At 50.9% G+C, this 21,159-nt stretch overlaps 1 long non-coding RNA gene and 14 other non-coding genes across 28 annotated transcripts in view; all 15 read left to right on the forward strand.

Moving 5' to 3' along the window:
• Position 1: 1 nt before the first annotated feature.
• Positions 2–21,159, forward strand: part of LOC129200621 (uncharacterized) — a 45,098-nt gene continuing 23,940 nt past the window's right edge. For 6 of the 14 annotated variants that reach the window (XR_008575008.1, XR_008575007.1, XR_008575006.1 and 3 more), the window contains exons 1-11: positions 10–166; positions 477–601; positions 1,741–1,885; positions 2,962–3,128; positions 5,895–6,061; positions 8,820–8,986; positions 9,714–10,669; positions 11,745–11,911; positions 14,678–14,844; positions 17,604–17,770; positions 20,537–20,703. This is a non-coding gene — a long non-coding RNA (uncharacterized LOC129200621). The other 8 variants (XR_008575012.1, XR_008575017.1, XR_008575016.1 and 5 more) reach the window with 8 other exon arrangements.
• On the forward strand, positions 1,245–1,329 carry LOC129200635 (small nucleolar RNA SNORD45). The gene has a single exon (XR_008575033.1). It is a non-coding gene; the product is annotated as a small nucleolar RNA SNORD45 (small nucleolar RNA).
• LOC129200637 (small nucleolar RNA SNORD45) lies at positions 2,052–2,134 on the forward strand. Its single transcript, XR_008575035.1, has one exon. It is a non-coding gene; the product is annotated as a small nucleolar RNA SNORD45 (small nucleolar RNA).
• Positions 4,171–4,255, forward strand: LOC129200646 (small nucleolar RNA SNORD45). The gene has a single exon (XR_008575044.1). It is a non-coding gene; the product is annotated as a small nucleolar RNA SNORD45 (small nucleolar RNA).
• LOC129200638 (small nucleolar RNA SNORD45) lies at positions 4,986–5,068 on the forward strand. Its single transcript, XR_008575036.1, has one exon. It is a non-coding gene; the product is annotated as a small nucleolar RNA SNORD45 (small nucleolar RNA).
• LOC129200653 (small nucleolar RNA SNORD45) lies at positions 7,104–7,188 on the forward strand. Its single transcript, XR_008575051.1, has one exon. It is a non-coding gene; the product is annotated as a small nucleolar RNA SNORD45 (small nucleolar RNA).
• LOC129200639 (small nucleolar RNA SNORD45) lies at positions 7,911–7,993 on the forward strand. Its single transcript, XR_008575037.1, has one exon. It is a non-coding gene; the product is annotated as a small nucleolar RNA SNORD45 (small nucleolar RNA).
• On the forward strand, positions 10,029–10,113 carry LOC129200654 (small nucleolar RNA SNORD45). The gene has a single exon (XR_008575052.1). It is a non-coding gene; the product is annotated as a small nucleolar RNA SNORD45 (small nucleolar RNA).
• Positions 10,836–10,918, forward strand: LOC129200640 (small nucleolar RNA SNORD45). The gene has a single exon (XR_008575038.1). It is a non-coding gene; the product is annotated as a small nucleolar RNA SNORD45 (small nucleolar RNA).
• LOC129200624 (small nucleolar RNA SNORD45) lies at positions 12,954–13,038 on the forward strand. Its single transcript, XR_008575023.1, has one exon. It is a non-coding gene; the product is annotated as a small nucleolar RNA SNORD45 (small nucleolar RNA).
• LOC129200641 (small nucleolar RNA SNORD45) lies at positions 13,769–13,851 on the forward strand. Its single transcript, XR_008575039.1, has one exon. It is a non-coding gene; the product is annotated as a small nucleolar RNA SNORD45 (small nucleolar RNA).
• LOC129200625 (small nucleolar RNA SNORD45) lies at positions 15,887–15,971 on the forward strand. Its single transcript, XR_008575024.1, has one exon. It is a non-coding gene; the product is annotated as a small nucleolar RNA SNORD45 (small nucleolar RNA).
• Positions 16,694–16,776, forward strand: LOC129200642 (small nucleolar RNA SNORD45). The gene has a single exon (XR_008575040.1). It is a non-coding gene; the product is annotated as a small nucleolar RNA SNORD45 (small nucleolar RNA).
• LOC129200626 (small nucleolar RNA SNORD45) lies at positions 18,813–18,897 on the forward strand. The gene has a single exon (XR_008575025.1). It is a non-coding gene; the product is annotated as a small nucleolar RNA SNORD45 (small nucleolar RNA).
• Positions 19,628–19,710, forward strand: LOC129200643 (small nucleolar RNA SNORD45). The gene has a single exon (XR_008575041.1). It is a non-coding gene; the product is annotated as a small nucleolar RNA SNORD45 (small nucleolar RNA).

A 21,159-nucleotide genomic window follows, 5' to 3' on the forward strand; every position in this document is an offset into this window, starting at 1 on the left:
TTCCGGCGCGGGCGGCGGCGGGGGCGGGTGCTGCTGCCGCATGGTGGGGGAAGGGCCCAGCTCGGGGCCGGTGCCTCGGCAGCTGGGGGCGGCGCGGGGGCTGCGGGCCCGGTCGCTCCAGATATAGCGGTGTGACGGACGCGACAGTGCGGCTGAGCTGGCCTAGGTCGAGGCTGGCGGCGGTGGGGGGATCGCGGGTCCCTGGGCGGGTTACGGTCTCCCGACGGTCGGGGCGGCCGCGGGGAGATGGTGGCTCACCTCAGCCTCGCTGGGCGCATCCCTTCGCGCACTTCCCTGGGCGGAGGGGGGGGCGGTCAGCCGGGCCGGGAAGGAAATGTGCCCCAGGGTCAGGACGGGCGGAGAAAGCTCCGAGTCCGAACGGGCAGTGACGGCTGCTGAGCTCCCCTAATGAACCCCGGGCACGGCAACCCCCACGGCTGACGCCAAAACTGACGTTTTGATGGTGTTTTTCACAGGTGACACCGCGGAAGGAGGCGATAAGAAACCCTGATGCCCCGAGCACGTTGCCATACTGGCGGCGTGTTTCTCCAGAAACTTCGCCTGGGACAAAGAAGGGTGACCGAGTGAGTGGCTTTTTCAGGTACTTATACGGCCCAATAGCTATTACTGTATATTATAAAATGCAATCACTTAGTAATTAAACATAAGTTTTTAGCTTTAATTATTATAATATATAATTACATACTTGCATAATGTTTATATAAACGATATAGTTATGCAGGATGTATCAATTATACCTGCATAATGTGTCTATGCTTTAGTGTCCTGTACAAAAGAAAAGAAGGGTTGTAGTAGCCAGTTCTTGTGTTGTCTTCCTCAAATTGCTTTTTTCCTGTAATAACTTGAAATGCTCGGAAGACGGGTCTAAGTTTTCTTTATTTATTTGGCCTGTACTCTTATCCTGAAGAGGGGGAAAAGAAAAGAAAAAAGGGACGCCAAACCAAGAAGAGAACGTTGCCTGAATCTTATTTTTTCACCAAGGCTATCTCCACCTGTTCTGTCTTTGATTTTCCTTCTCACGCAAACGGCGGTGAAAAACAATACGGAGAAAAAGGCTCCAGTGCTTGCCAACAGCGGCTTGGTTGTTCGCGTGATGTATCTCTCGTCCCATCTCGAGGAAGAAATCTGTTAGCGGTGTTACAAATGAAGTAGCATCCTGCTTTGGGCAGAAACTGTGCTGCATTTGAAAGCCTTGGGTAGGGCAGGCGGAGGTTGCCTTCTTGGGTCAGTGATGAGTGTTGGCATGTATTACCTGATGTAAAGCTGATGTCTGTCACCACTTTAGCTCTAGAATTATTCTGAGACCCAGGCAACTCCAGTTTCTTTCCACTGTATTTCTGAGCATTTCCCCCAGTATTTCTGAGGGTCCGCGGCTCTCCAGGGCAGTTCCCAACTACACGGCTGTCTGCAGGTTACGCTGGTTGAGGTTTTTTGGATGTATATCTGACTGCACAGCAGCTGAAAAGGAGTTGTTCGCTTTGATGCGCAGTCAACACACGGATGGCTGGAGTTGTAACGCGTGCTTTGTCAGTGAGCGAGGAAACTATCCGCGGGCTGGAAAAGGCAGCAGTGCCGAGGAACTGTGTGGTTAATCGCTCTTGTTGTTCAGCGTGAAACCTGGGCTTGAGTGTTTTGTCGCCTGTTGTCGAGGATGACTTGAATGTATTTTTCCTTGTCATTGAAGAGTATTTATTTCATTCCCTCCTCCCTGCGTTGTAGGAGTAAGAGCTCCAAGGTTCTCCCGGTGCGGTGCAACGCGACGCTGCGAAAGGATGCGATAAGAAACCCTGATGCCCCGAGCACGTTGCCGTACGGGCCGCGTGTTTCTCCCGGAGTTTCGCCCGGGACACGGAAAGGTGACCGAGTGAGTAAGGCCTTACGAAAGCACCGCCGTGCTTTTATTAAGAGCGACAACCCTCAGTGCCTTGTGGAGAGGTGGGGTTGGTTTGGTGCGTGCTCCCCAGCTGCTCCTCTCTTGCCCAGCAGTCCCCCGTGACGTGCAAAGGGGAGCCGCTCTGTTCGTTCCCCTGGGTCGGTGATGGGTGTTGGCATGTATTAGCTGAGCATAAACCTGAAGACTATCAGCTTAGCTCTAGAATTACTCTGAGACCTGGGAAGCGAACTTCTTGTTGCCCCTTTATCGGCAAGGAGGGTGCAGCTGTATTTGCACGTGGCTCCCGTGACGGGAGAACGTGCCGAATCTGGGCGCAGCACTGCTGCTTGGTTGCTCGGGTCGATCCCCACGGCAGCTAGCAGCACGGGTTTTATCGGCGTGGGTTACCAGACATCGCCCCCAACAGCAACTGGATTCCAGTTCCAGGAGGTGGAAAATGTCAATAACTGCTTGTGTCTGGAGGGGGGGGGTGGGGAAAGCTGCAGTTACTTTTCGTGTCCCCGAAAGAGGGGGAGGCACTGTTGCCTGTGCTGCTTGTTGCTGTGCTGAAAACATGCAGGTTGTAAGTACTGCATCAAGAAGGTGATGCTCGCGGGTGACGTAGGCAGACAAGAGGAGAGATGCATATGAGAATTCCCTTTGTAGTGCCACCTCAGGTCGTGGCAGCTTTGGCACTCGACAGTAAGTTTCAGGGAACGTTAGTCCCGTTACTTTTGAGACTGGTCGCGGTGGCGATGTGAGTGTTAGTTTGGCTGCTAAGATAATGCCCGATGATCTGAAGTGAACTGGCGCTTTACTAGTAGCATGCGTGCAACTTGACATTGAGCTTGATGCTCCTGGACTAGAAAATGGGGGGGAAGGAAACGTAGTGCTGTAAGGTACCTACCGGCACAGGCGCCCGTACGTACGCAGGCATACGTACAGGCACGCATGGTGCGTGTGATACATATGAGCGGTTAGTACGTGTTGAGTGGTTAAAGGGATGGAAAACATTTAACTGAGGCATTTTCCTTGCTCTGTTTCGATGCTGTGCTTACCCGATTCAGAAGTAAAAATCATGCCCTGCTTCGGGGCGCAGTCTGTCGGGAGTACTTGAGGACGAGCGGCGTTTCCTGGGGGCAGACAGCGAGGGATCCCGTGGGACGACGGCTGCACCGACTGACGGCAGACGGAATTCTGGCGTTCATCAGATCACGCCAGCGCACGTGGTGCGGTAAGTGCCGGCACAGGTCGTGATCCTCATCTTGTGTCGACCCCCAGGACGTCCGGGTAAATGTGACAGGGTCGCTGTGGGAACAACCGCTTGCAATTCATGATCTTGAGGACTGCAGACTTAGGAACTGGGTGCAGTTGGATATGGATGGCAAGAACGGTTTTGGTACCTTATTCAACAATAATCTGATGGGCCCAACTTTAGGATTCATCTCCTGAAGAGAATTGTCAGATTTGGGAACATTGTGCTTTCAATGTTCCTTTACTGGTGGCTTTTTGTCTGCGTTTTTTGTGAATTTTGTAGCAGTCTCCCCGAAACATTGCTTAGGTACAGGTCGTAGCGGGATCTTGTCGATAACTGCTTGTGGATTTCATGAATTCTCCTCAAGCGGGGGGGTATGTTGAGGAGAAAGATGTGCCTGGCCAGGGGAGGAGGAAAGGTTTGGATTTCATAGATACTTATACACAGAGATGTGTATGACAGTCGATATTATGCTATATAGTCACATACTTGTGTGGTGTCTATAGAAAGGATATAGTTATGCAGAACGTATGAATTATACGCGTGTAGCGTGTCTACGCTTTAGTGTCTTGTAGAAAAGAAGGGTTGTAGTAGCCAGTTCTTGTGTTGTCTTCCTCAAATTGCTTTTTTCCTGTAATAGCTTGAAATGCTCGGAAGACGGGTCTAAGTTTTCTTTATTTATTTGGCCTGTACTCTTATCCTGAAGAGGGGGAAAAGAAAAGAAAAAAGGGACGCCAAACCAAGAAGAGAACGTTGCCTGAATCTTATTTTTTCACCAAGGCTATCTCCACCTGTTCTGTCTTTGATTTTCCTTCTCACGCAAACGGCGGTGAAAAACAATACGGAGAAAAAGGCTCCAGTGCTTGCCAACAGCGGCTTGGTTGTTCGCGTGATGTATCTCTCGTCCCATCTCGAGGAAGAAATCTGTTAGCGGTGTTACAAATGAAGTAGCATCCTGCTTTGGGCAGAAACTGTGCTGCGTTTGAAAGCCTGGGTAGGGCAGGCGGAGGTTGCCTTCTTGGGTCAGTGATGAGTGTTGGCATGTATTACCTGATGTAAAGCTGATGTCTGTCACCACTTTAGCTCTAGAATTATTCTGAGACCCAGGCAACTCCAGTTTCTTTCCACTGTATTTCTGAGCATTTCCCCCAGTATTTCTGAGGGTCTGCGGCTCTGCAGCTCTCCAGGGCAGTTCCCAACTACACGGCTGTCTGCAGGTTACGCTGGTTGAGGTTTTTTGGATGTATATCTGACTGCACAGCAGCTGAAAAGGAGTTGTTCGCTTTGATGCGCAGTCAACACACGGATGGCTGGAGTTGTAACGCGCGCTTTGTCAGTGAGCGAGGAAACTATCCGCGGGCTGGAAAAGGCAGCAGTGCCGAGGAACTCTGTGGTTAATCGCTCTTGTTGTTCAGCGTGAAACCTGGGCTTGAGTGTTTTGTCGCCTGTTGTCGAGGATGACTTGAATGTATTTTTCCTTGTCATTGAAGAGTATTTATTTCATTCCCTCCTCCCTGCGTTGTAGGAGTAAGAGCCCCAAGGTTCTCCCGGTGCGGTGCAACGCGACGCTGCGAAAGGATGCGATAAGAAACCCTGATGCCCCGAGCACGTTGCCGTACGGGCCGCGTGTTTCTCCCGGAGTTTCGCCCGGGACACGGAAAGGTGACCGAGTGAGTAAGGCCTTACGAAAGCACCGCCGTGCTTTTATTAAGAGCGACAACCCTCAGTGCCTTGTGGAGAGGTGGGGTTGGTTTGGTGCGTGCTCCCCAGCTGCTCCTCTCTTGCCCAGCAGTCCCCCGTGACGTGCAAAGGGGAGCCGCTCTGTTCGTTCCCCTGGGTCGGTGATGGGTGTTGGCATGTATTAGCTGAGCATAAACCTGAAGACTATCAGCTTAGCTCTAGAATTACTCTGAGACCTGGGAAGCGAACTTCTTGTTGCCCCTTTATCGGCAAGGAGGGTGCAGCTGTATTTGCACGTGGCTCCCGTGACGGGAGAACGTGCCGAATCTGGGCGCAGCACTGCTGCTTGGTTGCTCGGGTCGATCCCCACGGCAGCTAGCAGCACGGGTTTTATCGGCGTGGGTTACCAGACATCGCCCCCAACAGCAACTGGATTCCAGTTCCAGGAGGTGGAAAATGTCAATAACTGCTTGTGTCTGGAGGGGGGGGTGGGGAAAGCTGCAGTTACTTTTCGTGTCCCCGAAAGAGGGGGAGGCACTGTTGCCTGTGCTGCTTGTTGCTGTGCTGAAAACATGCAGGTTGTAAGTACTGCATCAAGAAGGTGATGCTCGCGGGTGACGTAGGCAGACAAGAGGAGAGATGCATATGAGAATTCCCTTTGTAGTGCCACCTCAGGTCGTGGCAGCTTTGGCACTCGACAGTAAGTTTCAGGGAACGTTAGTCCCGTTACTTTTGAGACTGGTCGCGGTGGCGATGTGAGTGTTAGTTTGGCTGCTAAGATAATGCCCGATGATCTGAAGTGAACTGGCGCTTTACTAGTAGCATGCGTGCAACTTGACATTGAGCTTGATGCTCCTGGACTAGAAAATGGGGGGGAAGGAAACGTAGTGCTGTAAGGTACCTACCGGCACAGGCGCCCGTACGTACGCAGGCATACGTACAGGCACGCATGGTGCGTGTGATACATATGAGCGGTTAGTACGTGTTGAGTGGTTAAAGGGATGGAAAACATTTAACTGAGGCATTTTCCTTGCTCTGTTTCGATGCTGTGCTTACCCGATTCAGAAGTAAAAATCATGCCCTGCTTCGGGGCGCAGTCTGTCGGGAGTACTTGAGGACGAGCGGCGTTTCCTGGGGGCAGACAGCGAGGGATCCCGTGGGACGACGGCTGCACCGACTGACGGCAGACGGAATTCTGGCGTTCATCAGATCACGCCAGCGCACGTGGTGCGGTAAGTGCCGGCACAGGTCGTGATCCTCATCTTGTGTCGACCCCCAGGACGTCCGGGTAAATGTGACAGGGTCGCTGTGGGAACAACCGCTTGCAATTCATGATCTTGAGGACTGCAGACTTAGGAACTGGGTGCAGTTGGATATGGATGGCAAGAACGGTTTTGGTACCTTATTCAACAATAATCTGATGGGCCCAACTTTAGGATTCATCTCCTGAAGAGAATTGTCAGATTTGGGAACATTGTGCTTTCAATGTTCCTTTACTGGTGGCTTTTTGTCTGCGTTTTTTGTGAATTTTGTAGCAGTCTCCCCGAAACATTGCTTAGGTACAGGTCGTAGCGGGATCTTGTCGATAACTGCTTGTGGATTTCATGAATTCTCCTCAAGCGGGGGGGTATGTTGAGGAGAAAGATGTGCCTGGCCAGGGGAGGAGGAAAGGTTTGGATTTCATAGATACTTATACACAGAGATGTGTATGACAGTCGATATTATGCTATATAGTCACATACTTGTGTGGTGTCTATAGAAAGGATATAGTTATGCAGAACGTATGAATTATACACGTGTAGCGTGTCTACGCTTTAGTGTCTTGTAGAAAAGAAGGGTTGTAGTAGCCAGTTCTTGTGTTGTCTTCCTCAAATTGCTTTTTTCCTGTAATAGCTTGAAATGCTCGGAAGACGGGTCTAAGTTTTCTTTATTTATTTGGCCTGTACTCTTATCCTGAAGAGGGGGAAAAGAAAAGAAAAAAGGGACGCCAAACCAAGAAGAGAACGTTGCCTGAATCTTATTTTTTCACCAAGGCTATCTCCACCTGTTCTGTCTTTGATTTTCCTTCTCACGCAAACGGCGGTGAAAAACAATACGGAGAAAAAGGCTCCAGTGCTTGCCAACAGCGGCTTGGTTGTTCGCGTGATGTATCTCTCGTCCCATCTCGAGGAAGAAATCTGTTAGCGGTGTTACAAATGAAGTAGCATCCTGCTTTGGGCAGAAACTGTGCTGCGTTTGAAAGCCTGGGTAGGGCAGGCGGAGGTTGCCTTCTTGGGTCAGTGATGAGTGTTGGCATGTATTACCTGATGTAAAGCTGATGTCTGTCACCACTTTAGCTCTAGAATTATTCTGAGACCCAGGCAACTCCAGTTTCTTTCCACTGTATTTCTGAGCATTTCCCCCAGTATTTCTGAGGCTCTGCAGCTCTCCAGGGCAGTTCCCAACTACACGGCTGTCTGCAGGTTACGCTGGTTGAGGTTTTTTGGATGTATATCTGACTGCACAGCAGCTGAAAAGGAGTTGTTCGCTTTGATGCGCAGTCAACACACGGATGGCTGGAGTTGTAACGCGCGCTTTGTCAGTGAGCGAGGAAACTATCCGCGGGCTGGAAAAGGCAGCAGTGCCGAGGAACTCTGTGGTTAATCGCTCTTGTTGTTCAGCGTGAAACCTGGGCTTGAGTGTTTTGTCGCCTGTTGTCGAGGATGACTTGAATGTATTTTTCCTTGTCATTGAAGAGTATTTATTTCATTCCCTCCTCCCTGCGTTGTAGGAGTAAGAGCCCCAAGGTTCTCCCGGTGCGGTGCAACGCGACGCTGCGAAAGGATGCGATAAGAAACCCTGATGCCCCGAGCACGTTGCCGTACGGGCCGCGTGTTTCTCCCGGAGTTTCGCCCGGGACACGGAAAGGTGACCGAGTGAGTAAGGCCTTACGAAAGCACCGCCGTGCTTTTATTAAGAGCGACAACCCTCAGTGCCTTGTGGAGAGGTGGGGTTGGTTTGGTGCGTGCTCCCCAGCTGCTCCTCTCTTGCCCAGCAGTCCCCCGTGACGTGCAAAGGGGAGCCGCTCTGTTCGTTCCCCTGGGTCGGTGATGGGTGTTGGCATGTATTAGCTGAGCATAAACCTGAAGACTATCAGCTTAGCTCTAGAATTACTCTGAGACCTGGGAAGCGAACTTCTTGTTGCCCCTTTATCGGCAAGGAGGGTGCAGCTGTATTTGCACGTGGCTCCCGTGACGGGAGAACGTGCCGAATCTGGGCGCAGCACTGCTGCTTGGTTGCTCGGGTCGATCCCCACGGCAGCTAGCAGCACGGGTTTTATCGGCGTGGGTTACCAGACATCGCCCCCAACAGCAACTGGATTCCAGTTCCAGGAGGTGGAAAATGTCAATAACTGCTTGTGTCTGGAGGGGGGGGTGGGGAAAGCTGCAGTTACTTTTCGTGTCCCCGAAAGAGGGGGAGGCACTGTTGCCTGTGCTGCTTGTTGCTGTGCTGAAAACATGCAGGTTGTAAGTACTGCATCAAGAAGGTGATGCTCGCGGGTGACGTAGGCAGACAAGAGGAGAGATGCATATGAGAATTCCCTTTGTAGTGCCACCTCAGGTCGTGGCAGCTTTGGCACTCGACAGTAAGTTTCAGGGAACGTTAGTCCCGTTACTTTTGAGACTGGTCGCGGTGGCGATGTGAGTGTTAGTTTGGCTGCTAAGATAATGCCCGATGATCTGAAGTGAACTGGCGCTTTACTAGTAGCATGCGTGCAACTTGACATTGAGCTTGATGCTCCTGGACTAGAAAATGGGGGGGAAGGAAACGTAGTGCTGTAAGGTACCTACCGGCACAGGCGCCCGTACGTACGCAGGCATACGTACAGGCACGCATGGTGCGTGTGATACATATGAGCGGTTAGTACGTGTTGAGTGGTTAAAGGGATGGAAAACATTTAACTGAGGCATTTTCCTTGCTCTGTTTCGATGCTGTGCTTACCCGATTCAGAAGTAAAAATCATGCCCTGCTTCGGGGCGCAGTCTGTCGGGAGTACTTGAGGACGAGCGGCGTTTCCTGGGGGCAGACAGCGAGGGATCCCGTGGGACGACGGCTGCACCGACTGACGGCAGACGGAATTCTGGCGTTCATCAGATCACGCCAGCGCACGTGGTGCGGTAAGTGCCGGCACAGGTCGTGATCCTCATCTTGTGTCGACCCCCAGCACGTCCGGGTAAATGTGACAGGGTCGCTGTGGGAACAACCGCTTGCAATTCATGATCTTGAGGACTGCAGACTTAGGAACTGGGTGCAGTTGGATATGGATGGCAAGAACGGTTTTGGTACCTTATTCAACAATAATCTGATGGGCCCAACTTTAGGATTCATCTCCTGAAGAGAATTGTCAGATTTGGGAACATTGTGCTTTCAATGTTCCTTTACTGGTGGCTTTTTGTCTGCGTTTTTTGTGAATTTTGTAGCAGTCTCCCCGAAACATTGCTTAGGTACAGGTCGTAGCGGGATCTTGTCGATAACTGCTTGTGGATTTCATGAATTCTCCTCAAGCGGGGGGGTATGTTGAGGAGAAAGATGTGCCTGGCCAGGGGAGGAGGAAAGGTTTGGATTTCATAGATACTTATACACAGAGATGTGTATGACAGTCGATATTATGCTATATAGTCACATACTTGTGTGGTGTCTATAGAAAGGATATAGTTATGCAGAACGTATGAATTATACGCGTGTAGCGTGTCTACGCTTTAGTGTCTTGTAGAAAAGAAGGGTTGTAGTAGCCAGTTCTTGTGTTGTCTTCCTCAAATTGCTTTTTTCCTGTAATAGCTTGAAATGCTTGGAAGACGGGTCTAAGTTTTCTTTATTTATTTGGCCTGTACTCTTATCCTGAAGAGGGGGAAAAGAAAAGAAAAAAGGGACGCCAAACCAAGAAGAGAACGTTGCCTGAATCTTATTTTTTCACCAAGGCTATCTCCACCTGTTCTGTCTTTGATTTTCCTTCTCACGCAAACGGCGGTGAAAAACAATACGGAGAAAAAGGCTCCAGTGCTTGCCAACAGCGGCTTGGTTGTTCGCGTGATGTATCTCTCGTCCCATCTCGAGGAAGAAATCTGTTAGCGGTGTTACAAATGAAGTAGCATCCTGCTTTGGGCAGAAACTGTGCTGCATTTGAAAGCCTGGGTAGGGCAGGCGGAGGTTGCCTTCTTGGGTCAGTGATGAGTGTTGGCATGTATTACCTGATGTAAAGCTGATGTCTGTCACCACTTTAGCTCTAGAATTATTCTGAGACCCAGGCAACTCCAGTTTCTTTCCACTGTATTTCTGAGCATTTCCCCCAGTATTTCTGAGGCTCTGCAGCTCTCCAGGGCAGTTCCCAACTACACGGCTGTCTGCAGGTTACGCTGGTTGAGGTTTTTTGGATGTATATCTGACTGCACAGCAGCTGAAAAGGAGTTGTTCGCTTTGATGCGCAGTCAACACACGGATGGCTGGAGTTGTAACGCGCGCTTTGTCAGTGAGCGAGGAAACTATCCGCGGGCTGGAAAAGGCAGCAGTGCCGAGGAACTCTGTGGTTAATCGCTCTTGTTGTTCAGCGTGAAACCTGGGCTTGAGTGTTTTGTCGCCTGTTGTCGAGGATGACTTGAATGTATTTTTCCTTGTCATTGAAGAGTATTTATTTCATTCCCTCCTCCCTGCGTTGTAGGAGTAAGAGCCCCAAGGTTCTCCCGGTGCGGTGCAACGCGACGCTGCGAAAGGATGCGATAAGAAACCCTGATGCCCCGAGCACGTTGCCGTACGGGCCGCGTGTTTCTCCCGGAGTTTCGCCCGGGACACGGAAAGGTGACCGAGTGAGTAAGGCCTTACGAAAGCACCGCCGTGCTTTTATTAAGAGCGACAACCCTCAGTGCCTTGTGGAGAGGTGGGGTTGGTTTGGTGCGTGCTCCCCAGCTGCTCCTCTCTTGCCCAGCAGTCCCCCGTGACGTGCAAAGGGGAGCCGCTCTGTTCGTTCCCCTGGGTCGGTGATGGGTGTTGGCATGTATTAGCTGAGCATAAACCTGAAGACTATCAGCTTAGCTCTAGAATTACTCTGAGACCTGGGAAGCGAACTTCTTGTTGCCCCTTTATCGGCAAGGAGGGTGCAGCTGTATTTGCACGTGGCTCCCGTGACGGGAGAACGTGCCGAATCTGGGCGCAGCACTGCTGCTTGGTTGCTCGGGTCGATCCCCACGGCAGCTAGCAGCACGGGTTTTATCGGCGTGGGTTACCAGACATCGCCCCCAACAGCAACTGGATTCCAGTTCCAGGAGGTGGAAAATGTCAATAACTGCTTGTGTCTGGAGGGGGGGGTGGGGAAAGCTGCAGTTACTTTTCGTGTCCCCGAAAGAGGGGGAGGCAGTGTTGCCTGTGCTGCTTGTTGCTGTGCTGAAAACATGCAGGTTGTAAGTACTGCATCAAGAAGGTGATGCTCGCGGGTGACGTAGGCAGACAAGAGGAGAGATGCATATGAGAATTCCCTTTGTAGTGCCACCTCAGGTCGTGGCAGCTTTGGCACTCGACAGTAAGTTTCAGGGAACGTTAGTCCCGTTACTTTTGAGACTGGTCGCGGTGGCGATGTGAGTGTTAGTTTGGCTGCTAAGATAATGCCCGATGATCTGAAGTGAACTGGCGCTTTACTAGTAGCATGCGTGCAACTTGACATTGAGCTTGATGCTCCTGGAGTAGAAAATGGGGGGGAAGGAAACGTAGTGCTGTAAGGTACCTACCGGCACAGGCGCCCGTACGTACGCAGGCATACGTACAGGCACGCATGGTGCGTGTGATACATATGAGCGGTTAGTACGTGTTGAGTGGTTAAAGGGATGGAAAACATTTAACTGAGGCATTTTCCTTGCTCTGTTTCGATGCTGTGCTTACCCGATTCAGAAGTAAAAATCATGCCCTGCTTCGGGGCGCAGTCTGTCGGGAGTACTTGAGGACGAGCGGCGTTTCCTGGGGGCAGACAGCGAGGGATCCCGTGGGACGACGGCTGCACCGACTGACGGCAGACGGAATTCTGGCGTTCATCAGATCACGCCAGCGCACGTGGTGCGGTAAGTGCCGGCACAGGTCGTGATCCTCATCTTGTGTCGACCCCCAGGACGTCCGGGTAAATGTGACAGGGTCGCTGTGGGAACAACCGCTTGCAATTCATGATCTTGAGGACTGCAGACTTAGGAACTGGGTGCAGTTGGATATGGATGGCAAGAACGGTTTTGGTACCTTATTCAACAATAATCTGATGGGCCCAACTTTAGGATTCATCTCCTGAAGAGAATTGTCAGATTTGGGAACATTGTGCTTTCAATGTTCCTTTACTGGTGGCTTTTTGTCTGCGTTTTTTGTGAATTTTGTAGCAGTCTCCCCGAAACATTGCTTAGGTACAGGTCGTAGCGGGATCTTGTCGATAACTGCTTGTGGATTTCATGAATTCTCCTCAAGCGGGGGGGTATGTTGAGGAGAAAGATGTGCCTGGCCAGGGGAGGAGGAAAGGTTTGGATTTCATAGATACTTATACACAGAGATGTGTATGACAGTCGATATTATGCTATATAGTCACATACTTGTGTGGTGTCTATAGAAAGGATATAGTTATGCAGAACGTATGAATTATACGCGTGTAGCGTGTCTACGCTTTAGTGTCTTGTAGAAAAGAAGGGTTGTAGTAGCCAGTTCTTGTGTTGTCTTCCTCAAATTGCTTTTTTCCTGTAATAGCTTGAAATGCTCGGAAGACGGGTCTAAGTTTTCTTTATTTATTTGGCCTGTACTCTTATCCTGAAGAGGGGGAAAAGAAAAGAAAAAAGGGACGCCAAACCAAGAAGAGAACGTTGCCTGAATCTTATTTTTTCACCAAGGCTATCTCCACCTGTTCTGTCTTTGATTTTCCTTCTCACGCAAACGGCGGTGAAAAACAATACGGAGAAAAAGGCTCCAGTGCTTGCCAACAGCGGCTTGGTTGTTCGCGTGATGTATCTCTCGTCCCATCTCGAGGAAGAAATCTGTTAGCGGTGTTACAAATGAAGTAGCATCCTGCTTTGGGCAGAAACTGTGCTGCGTTTGAAAGCCTGGGTAGGGCAGGCGGAGGTTGCCTTCTTGGGTCAGTGATGAGTGTTGGCATGTATTACCTGATGTAAAGCTGATGTCTGTCACCACTTTAGCTCTAGAATTATTCTGAGACCCAGGCAACTCCAGTTTCTTTCCACTGTATTTCTGAGCATTTCCCCCAGTATTTCTGAGGGTCTGCGGCTCTGCAGCTCTCCAGGGCAGTTCCCAACTACACGGCTGTCTGCAGGTTACGCTGGTTGAGGTTTTTTGGATGTATATCTGACTGCACAGCAGCTGAAAAGGAGTTGTTCGCTTTTATGCGCAGTCAACACACGGATGGCTGGAGTTGTAACGCGCGCTTTGTCAGTGAGCGAGGAAACTATCCGCGGGCTGGAAAAGGCAGCAGTGCCGAGGAACTCTGTGGTTAATCGCTCTTGTTGTTCAGCGTGAAACCTGGGCTTGAGTGTTTTGTCGCCTGTTGTCGAGGATGACTTGAATGTATTTTTCCTTGTCATTGAAGAGTATTTATTTCATTCCCTCCTCCCTGCGTTGTAGGAGTAAGAGCCCCAAGGTTCTCCCGGTGCGGTGCAACGCGACGCTGCGAAAGGATGCGATAAGAAACCCTGATGCCCCGAGCACGTTGCCGTACGGGCCGCGTGTTTCTCCCGGAGTTTCGCCCGGGACACGGAAAGGTGACCGAGTGAGTAAGGCCTTACGAAAGCACCGCCGTGCTTTTATTAAGAGCGACAACCCTCAGTGCCTTGTGGAGAGGTGGGGTTGGTTTGGTGCGTGCTCCCCAGCTGCTCCTCTCTTGCCCAGCAGTCCCCCGTGACGTGCAAAGGGGAGCCGCTCTGTTCGTTCCCCTGGGTCGGTGATGGGTGTTGGCATGTATTAGCTGAGCATAAACCTGAAGACTATCAGCTTAGCTCTAGAATTACTCTGAGACCTGGGAAGCGAACTTCTTGTTGCCCCTTTATCGGCAAGGAGGGTGCAGCTGTATTTGCACGTGGCTCCCGTGACGGGAGAACGTGCCGAATCTGGGCGCAGCACTGCTGCTTGGTTGCTCGGGTCGATCCCCACGGCAGCTAGCAGCACGGGTTTTATCGGCGTGGGTTACCAGACATCGCCCCCAACAGCAACTGGATTCCAGTTCCAGGAGGTGGAAAATGTCAATAACTGCTTGTGTCTGGAGGGGGGGGTGGGGAAAGCTGCAGTTACTTTTCGTGTCCCCGAAAGAGGGGGAGGCACTGTTGCCTGTGCTGCTTGTTGCTGTGCTGAAAACATGCAGGTTGTAAGTACTGCATCAAGAAGGTGATGCTCGCGGGTGACGTAGGCAGACAAGAGGAGAGATGCATATGAGAATTCCCTTTGTAGTGCCACCTCAGGTCGTGGCAGCTTTGGCACTCGACAGTAAGTTTCAGGGAACGTTAGTCCCGTTACTTTTGAGACTGGTCGCGGTGGCGATGTGAGTGTTAGTTTGGCTGCTAAGATAATGCCCGATGATCTGAAGTGAACTGGCGCTTTACTAGTAGCATGCGTGCAACTTGACATTGAGCTTGATGCTCCTGGAGTAGAAAATGGGGGGGAAGGAAACGTAGTGCTGTAAGGTACCTACCGGCACAGGCGCCCGTACGTACGCAGGCATACGTACAGGCACGCATGGTGCGTGTGATACATATGAGCGGTTAGTACGTGTTGAGTGGTTAAAGGGATGGAAAACATTTAACTGAGGCATTTTCCTTGCTCTGTTTCGATGCTGTGCTTACCCGATTCAGAAGTAAAAATCATGCCCTGCTTCGGGGCGCAGTCTGTCGGGAGTACTTGAGGACGAGCGGCGTTTCCTGGGGGCAGACAGCGAGGGATCCCGTGGGACGACGGCTGCACCGACTGACGGCAGACGGAATTCTGGCGTTCATCAGATCACGCCAGCGCACGTGGTGCGGTAAGTGCCGGCACAGGTCGTGATCCTCATCTTGTGTCGACCCCCAGGACGTCCGGGTAAATGTGACAGGGTCGCTGTGGGAACAACCGCTTGCAATTCATGATCTTGAGGACTGCAGACTTAGGAACTGGGTGCAGTTGGATATGGATGGCAAGAACGGTTTTGGTACCTTATTCAACAATAATCTGATGGGCCCAACTTTAGGATTCATCTCCTGAAGAGAATTGTCAGATTTGGGAACATTGTGCTTTCAATGTTCCTTTACTGGTGGCTTTTTGTCTGCGTTTTTTGTGAATTTTGTAGCAGTCTCCCCGAAACATTGCTTAGGTACAGGTCGTAGCGGGATCTTGTCGATAACTGCTTGTGGATTTCATGAATTCTCCTCAAGCGGGGGGGTATGTTGAGGAGAAAGATGTGCCTGGCCAGGGGAGGAGGAAAGGTTTGGATTTCATAGATACTTATACACAGAGATGTGTATGACAGTCGATATTATGCTATATAGTCACATACTTGTGTGGTGTCTATAGAAAGGATATAGTTATGCAGAACGTATGAATTATACACGTGTAGCGTGTCTACGCTTTAGTGTCTTGTAGAAAAGAAGGGTTGTAGTAGCCAGTTCTTGTGTTGTCTTCCTCAAATTGCTTTTTTTCTGTAATAGCTTGAAATGCTCGGAAGACGGGTCTAAGTTTTCTTTATTTATTTGGCCTGTACTCTTATCCTGAAGAGGGGGAAAAGAAAAGAAAAAAGGGACGCCAAACCAAGAAGAGAACGTTGCCTGAATCTTATTTTTTCACCAAGGCTATCTCCACCTGTTCTGTCTTTGATTTTCCTTCTCACGCAAACGGCGGTGAAAAACAATACGGAGAAAAAGGCTCCAGTGCTTGCCAACAGCGGCTTGGTTGTTCGCGTGATGTATCTCTCGTCCCATCTCGAGGAAGAAATCTGTTAGCGGTGTTACAAATGAAGTAGCATCCTGCTTTGGGCAGAAACTGTGCTGCGTTTGAAAGCCTGGGTAGGGCAGGCGGAGGTTGCCTTCTTGGGTCAGTGATGAGTGTTGGCATGTATTACCTGATGTAAAGCTGATGTCTGTCACCACTTTAGCTCTAGAATTATTCTGAGACCCAGGCAACTCCAGTTTCTTTCCACTGTATTTCTGAGCATTTCCCCCAGTATTTCTGAGGCTCTGCAGCTCTCCAGGGCAGTTCCCAACTACACGGCTGTCTGCAGGTTACGCTGGTTGAGGTTTTTTGGATGTATATCTGACTGCACAGCAGCTGAAAAGGAGTTGTTCGCTTTGATGCGCAGTCAACACACGGATGGCTGGAGTTGTAACGCGCGCTTTGTCAGTGAGCGAGGAAACTATCCGCGGGCTGGAAAAGGCAGCAGTGCCGAGGAACTCTGTGGTTAATCGCTCTTGTTGTTCAGCGTGAAACCTGGGCTTGAGTGTTTTGTCGCCTGTTGTCGAGGATGACTTGAATGTATTTTTCCTTGTCATTGAAGAGTATTTATTTCATTCCCTCCTCCCTGCGTTGTAGGAGTAAGAGCCCCAAGGTTCTCCCGGTGCGGTGCAACGCGACGCTGCGAAAGGATGCGATAAGAAACCCTGATGCCCCGAGCACGTTGCCGTACGGGCCGCGTGTTTCTCCCGGAGTTTCGCCCGGGACACGGAAAGGTGACCGAGTGAGTAAGGCCTTACGAAAGCACCGCCGTGCTTTTATTAAGAGCGACAACCCTCAGTGCCTTGTGGAGAGGTGGGGTTGGTTTGGTGCGTGCTCCCCAGCTGCTCCTCTCTTGCCCAGCAGTCCCCCGTGACGTGCAAAGGGGAGCCGCTCTGTTCGTTCCCCTGGGTCGGTGATGGGTGTTGGCATGTATTAGCTGAGCATAAACCTGAAGACTATCAGCTTAGCTCTAGAATTACTCTGAGACCTGGGAAGCGAACTTCTTGTTGCCCCTTTATCGGCAAGGAGGGTGCAGCTGTATTTGCACGTGGCTCCCGTGACGGGAGAACGTGCCGAATCTGGGCGCAGCACTGCTGCTTGGTTGCTCGGGTCGATCCCCACGGCAGCTAGCAGCACGGGTTTTATCGGCGTGGGTTACCAGACATCGCCCCCAACAGCAACTGGATTCCAGTTCCAGGAGGTGGAAAATGTCAATAACTGCTTGTGTCTGGAGGGGGGGGGTGGGGAAAGCTGCAGTTACTTTTCGTGTCCCCGAAAGAGGGGGAGGCACTGTTGCCTGTGCTGCTTGTTGCTGTGCTGAAAACATGCAGGTTGTAAGTACTGCATCAAGAAGGTGATGCTCGCGGGTGACGTAGGCAGACAAGAGGAGAGATGCATATGAGAATTCCCTTTGTAGTGCCACCTCAGGTCGTGGCAGCTTTGGCACTCGACAGTAAGTTTCAGGGAACGTTAGTCCCGTTACTTTTGAGACTGGTCGCGGTGGCGATGTGAGTGTTAGTTTGGCTGCTAAGATAATGCCCGATGATCTGAAGTGAACTGGCGCTTTACTAGTAGCATGCGTGCAACTTGACATTGAGCTTGATGCTCCTGGAGTAGAAAATGGGGGGGAAGGAAACGTAGTGCTGTAAGGTACCTACCGGCACAGGCGCCCGTACGTACGCAGGCATACGTACAGGCACGCATGGTGCGTGTGATACATATGAGCGGTTAGTACGTGTTGAGTGGTTAAAGGGATGGAAAACATTTAACTGAGGCATTTTCCTTGCTCTGTTTCGATGCTGTGCTTACCCGATTCAGAAGTAAAAATCATGCCCTGCTTCGGGGCGCAGTCTGTCGGGAGTACTTGAGGACGAGCGGCGTTTCCTGGGGGCAGACAGCGAGGGATCCCGTGGGACGACGGCTGCACCGACTGACGGCAGACGGAATTCTGGCGTTCATCAGATCACGCCAGCGCACGTGGTGCGGTAAGTGCCGGCACAGGTCGTGATCCTCATCTTGTGTCGACCCCCAGGACGTCCGGGTAAATGTGACAGGGTCGCTGTGGGAACAACCGCTTGCAATTCATGATCTTGAGGACTGCAGACTTAGGAACTGGGTGCAGTTGGATATGGATGGCAAGAACGGTTTTGGTACCTTATTCAACAATAATCTGATGGGCCCAACTTTAGGATTCATCTCCTGAAGAGAATTGTCAGATTTGGGAACATTGTGCTTTCAATGTTCCTTTACTGGTGGCTTTTTGTCTGCGTTTTTTGTGAATTTTGTAGCAGTCTCCCCGAAACATTGCTTAGGTACAGGTCGTAGCGGGATCTTGTCGATAACTGCTTGTGGATTTCATGAATTCTCCTCAAGCGGGGGGGTATGTTGAGGAGAAAGATGTGCCTGGCCAGGGGAGGAGGAAAGGTTTGGATTTCATAGATACTTATACACAGAGATGTGTATGACAGTCGATATTATGCTATATAGTCACATACTTGTGTGGTGTCTATAGAAAGGATATAGTTATGCAGAACGTATGAATTATACGCGTGTAGCGTGTCTACGCTTTAGTGTCTTGTAGAAAAGAAGGGTTGTAGTAGCCAGTTCTTGTGTTGTCTTCCTCAAATTGCTTTTTTCCTGTAATAGCTTGAAATGCTCGGAAGACGGGTCTAAGTTTTCTTTATTTATTTGGCCTGTACTCTTATCCTGAAGAGGGGGAAAAGAAAAGAAAAAAGGGACGCCAAACCAAGAAGAGAACGTTGCCTGAATCTTATTTTTTCACCAAGGCTATCTCCACCTGTTCTGTCTTTGATTTTCCTTCTCACGCAAACGGCGGTGAAAAACAATACGGAGAAAAAGGCTCCAGTGCTTGCCAACAGCGGCTTGGTTGTTCGCGTGATGTATCTCTCGTCCCATCTCGAGGAAGAAATCTGTTAGCGGTGTTACAAATGAAGTAGCATCCTGCTTTGGGCAGAAACTGTGCTGCATTTGAAAGCCTGGGTAGGGCAGGCGGAGGTTGCCTTCTTGGGTCAGTGATGAGTGTTGGCATGTATTACCTGATGTAAAGCTGATGTCTGTCACCACTTTAGCTCTAGAATTATTCTGAGACCCAGGCAACTCCAGTTTCTTTCCACTGTATTTCTGAGCATTTCCCCCAGTATTTCTGAGGGTCCGCGGCTCTGCAGCTCTCCAGGGCAGTTCCCAACTACACGGCTGTCTGCAGGTTACGCTGGTTGAGGTTTTTTGGATGTATATCTGACTGCACAGCAGCTGAAAAGGAGTTGTTTGCTTTTATGCGCAGTCAACACACGGATGGCTGGAGTTGTAACGCGTGCTTTGTCAGTGAGCGAGGAAACTATCCGCGGGCTGGAAAAGGCAGCAGTGCCGAGGAACTCTGTGGTTAATCGCTCTTGTTGTTCAGCGTGAAACCTGGGCTTGAGTGTTTTGTCGCCTGTTGTCGAGGATGACTTGAATGTATTTTTCCTTGTCATTGAAGAGTATTTATTTCATTCCCTCCTCCCTGCGTTGTAGGAGTAAGAGCCCCAAGGTTCTCCCGGTGCGGTGCAACGCGACGCTGCGAAAGGATGCGATAAGAAACCCTGATGCCCCGAGCACGTTGCCATACGGGCCGCGTGTTTCTCCCGGAGTTTCGCCCGGGACACGGAAAGGTGACCGAGTGAGTAAGGCCTTACGAAAGCACCGCCGTGCTTTTATTAAGAGCGACAACCCTCAGTGCCTTGTGGAGAGGTGGGGTTGGTTTGGTGCGTGCTCCCCAGCTGCTCCTCTCTTGCCCAGCAGTCCCCCGTGACGTGCAAAGGGGAGCCGCTCTGTTCGTTCCCCTGGGTCGGTGATGGGTGTTGGCATGTATTAGCTGAGCATAAACCTGAAGACTATCAGCTTAGCTCTAGAATTACTCTGAGACCTGGGAAGCGAACTTCTTGTTGCCCCTTTATCGGCAAGGAGGGTGCAGCTGTATTTGCACGTGGCTCCCGTGACGGGAGAACGTGCCGAATCTGGGCGCAGCACTGCTGCTTGGTTGCTCGGGTCGATCCCCACGGCAGCTAGCAGCACGGGTTTTATCGGCGTGGGTTACCAGACATCGCCCCCAACAGCAACTGGATTCCAGTTCCAGGAGGTGGAAAATGTCAATAACTGCTTGTGTCTGGAGGGGGGGGTGGGGAAAGCTGCAGTTACTTTTCGTGTCCCCGAAAGAGGGGGAGGCACTGTTGCCTGTGCTGCTTGTTGCTGTGCTGAAAACATGCAGGTTGTAAGTACTGCATCAAGAAGGTGATGCTCGCGGGTGACGTAGGCAGACAAGAGGAGAGATGCATATGAGAATTCCCTTTGTAGTGCCACCTCAGGTCGTGGCAGCTTTGGCACTCGACAGTAAGTTTCAGGGAACGTTAGTCCCGTTACTTTTGAGACTGGTCGCGGTGGCGATGTGAGTGTTAGTTTGGCTGCTAAGATAATGCCCGATGATCTGAAGTGAACTGGCGCTTTACTAGTAGCATGCGTGCAACTTGACATTGAGCTTGATGCTCCTGGACTAGAAAATGGGGGGGAAGGAAACGTAGTGCTGTAAGGTACCTACCGGCACAGGCGCCCGTACGTACGCAGGCATACGTACAGGCACGCATGGTGCGTGTGATACATGTGAGCGGTTAGTACGTGTTGAGTGGTTAAAGGGATGGAAAACATTTAACTGAGGCATTTTCCTTGCTCTGTTTCGATGCTGTGCTTACCCGATTCAGAAGTAAAAATCATGCCCTGCTTCGGGGCGCAGTCTGTCGGGAGTACTTGAGGACGAGCGGCGTTTCCTGGGGGCAGACAGCGAGGGATCCCGTGGGACGACGGCTGCACCGACTGACGGCAGACGGAATTCTGGCGTTCATCAGATCACGCCAGCGCACGTGGTGCGGTAAGTGCCGGCACAGGTCGTGATCCTCATCTTGTGTCGACCCCCAGCACGTCCGGGTAAATGTGACAGGGTCGCTGTGGGAACAACCGCTTGCAATTCATGATCTTGAGGACTGCAGACTTAGGAACTGGGTGCAGTTGGATATGGATGGCAAGAACGGTTTTGGTACCTTATTCAACAATAATCTGATGGGCCCAACTTTAGGATTCATCTCCTAAAGAGAATTGTCAGATTTGGGAACATTGTGCTTTCAATGTTCCTTTACTGGTGGCTTTTTGTCTGCGTTTTTTGTGAATTTTGTAGCAGTCTCCCCGAAACATTGCTTAGGTACAGGTCGTAGCGGGATCTTGTCGATAACTGCTTGTGGATTTCATGAATTCTCCTCAAGCCGGGGGGTATGTTGAGGAGAAAGATGTGCCTGGCCAGGGGAGGAGGAAAGGTTTGGATTTCATAGAT

This window comes from Grus americana, unplaced genomic scaffold, assembly GCF_028858705.1.
Source record: "Grus americana isolate bGruAme1 unplaced genomic scaffold, bGruAme1.mat scaffold_362, whole genome shotgun sequence".
Classification (NCBI taxonomy): Eukaryota; Metazoa; Chordata; class Aves; order Gruiformes; family Gruidae; genus Grus; species Grus americana.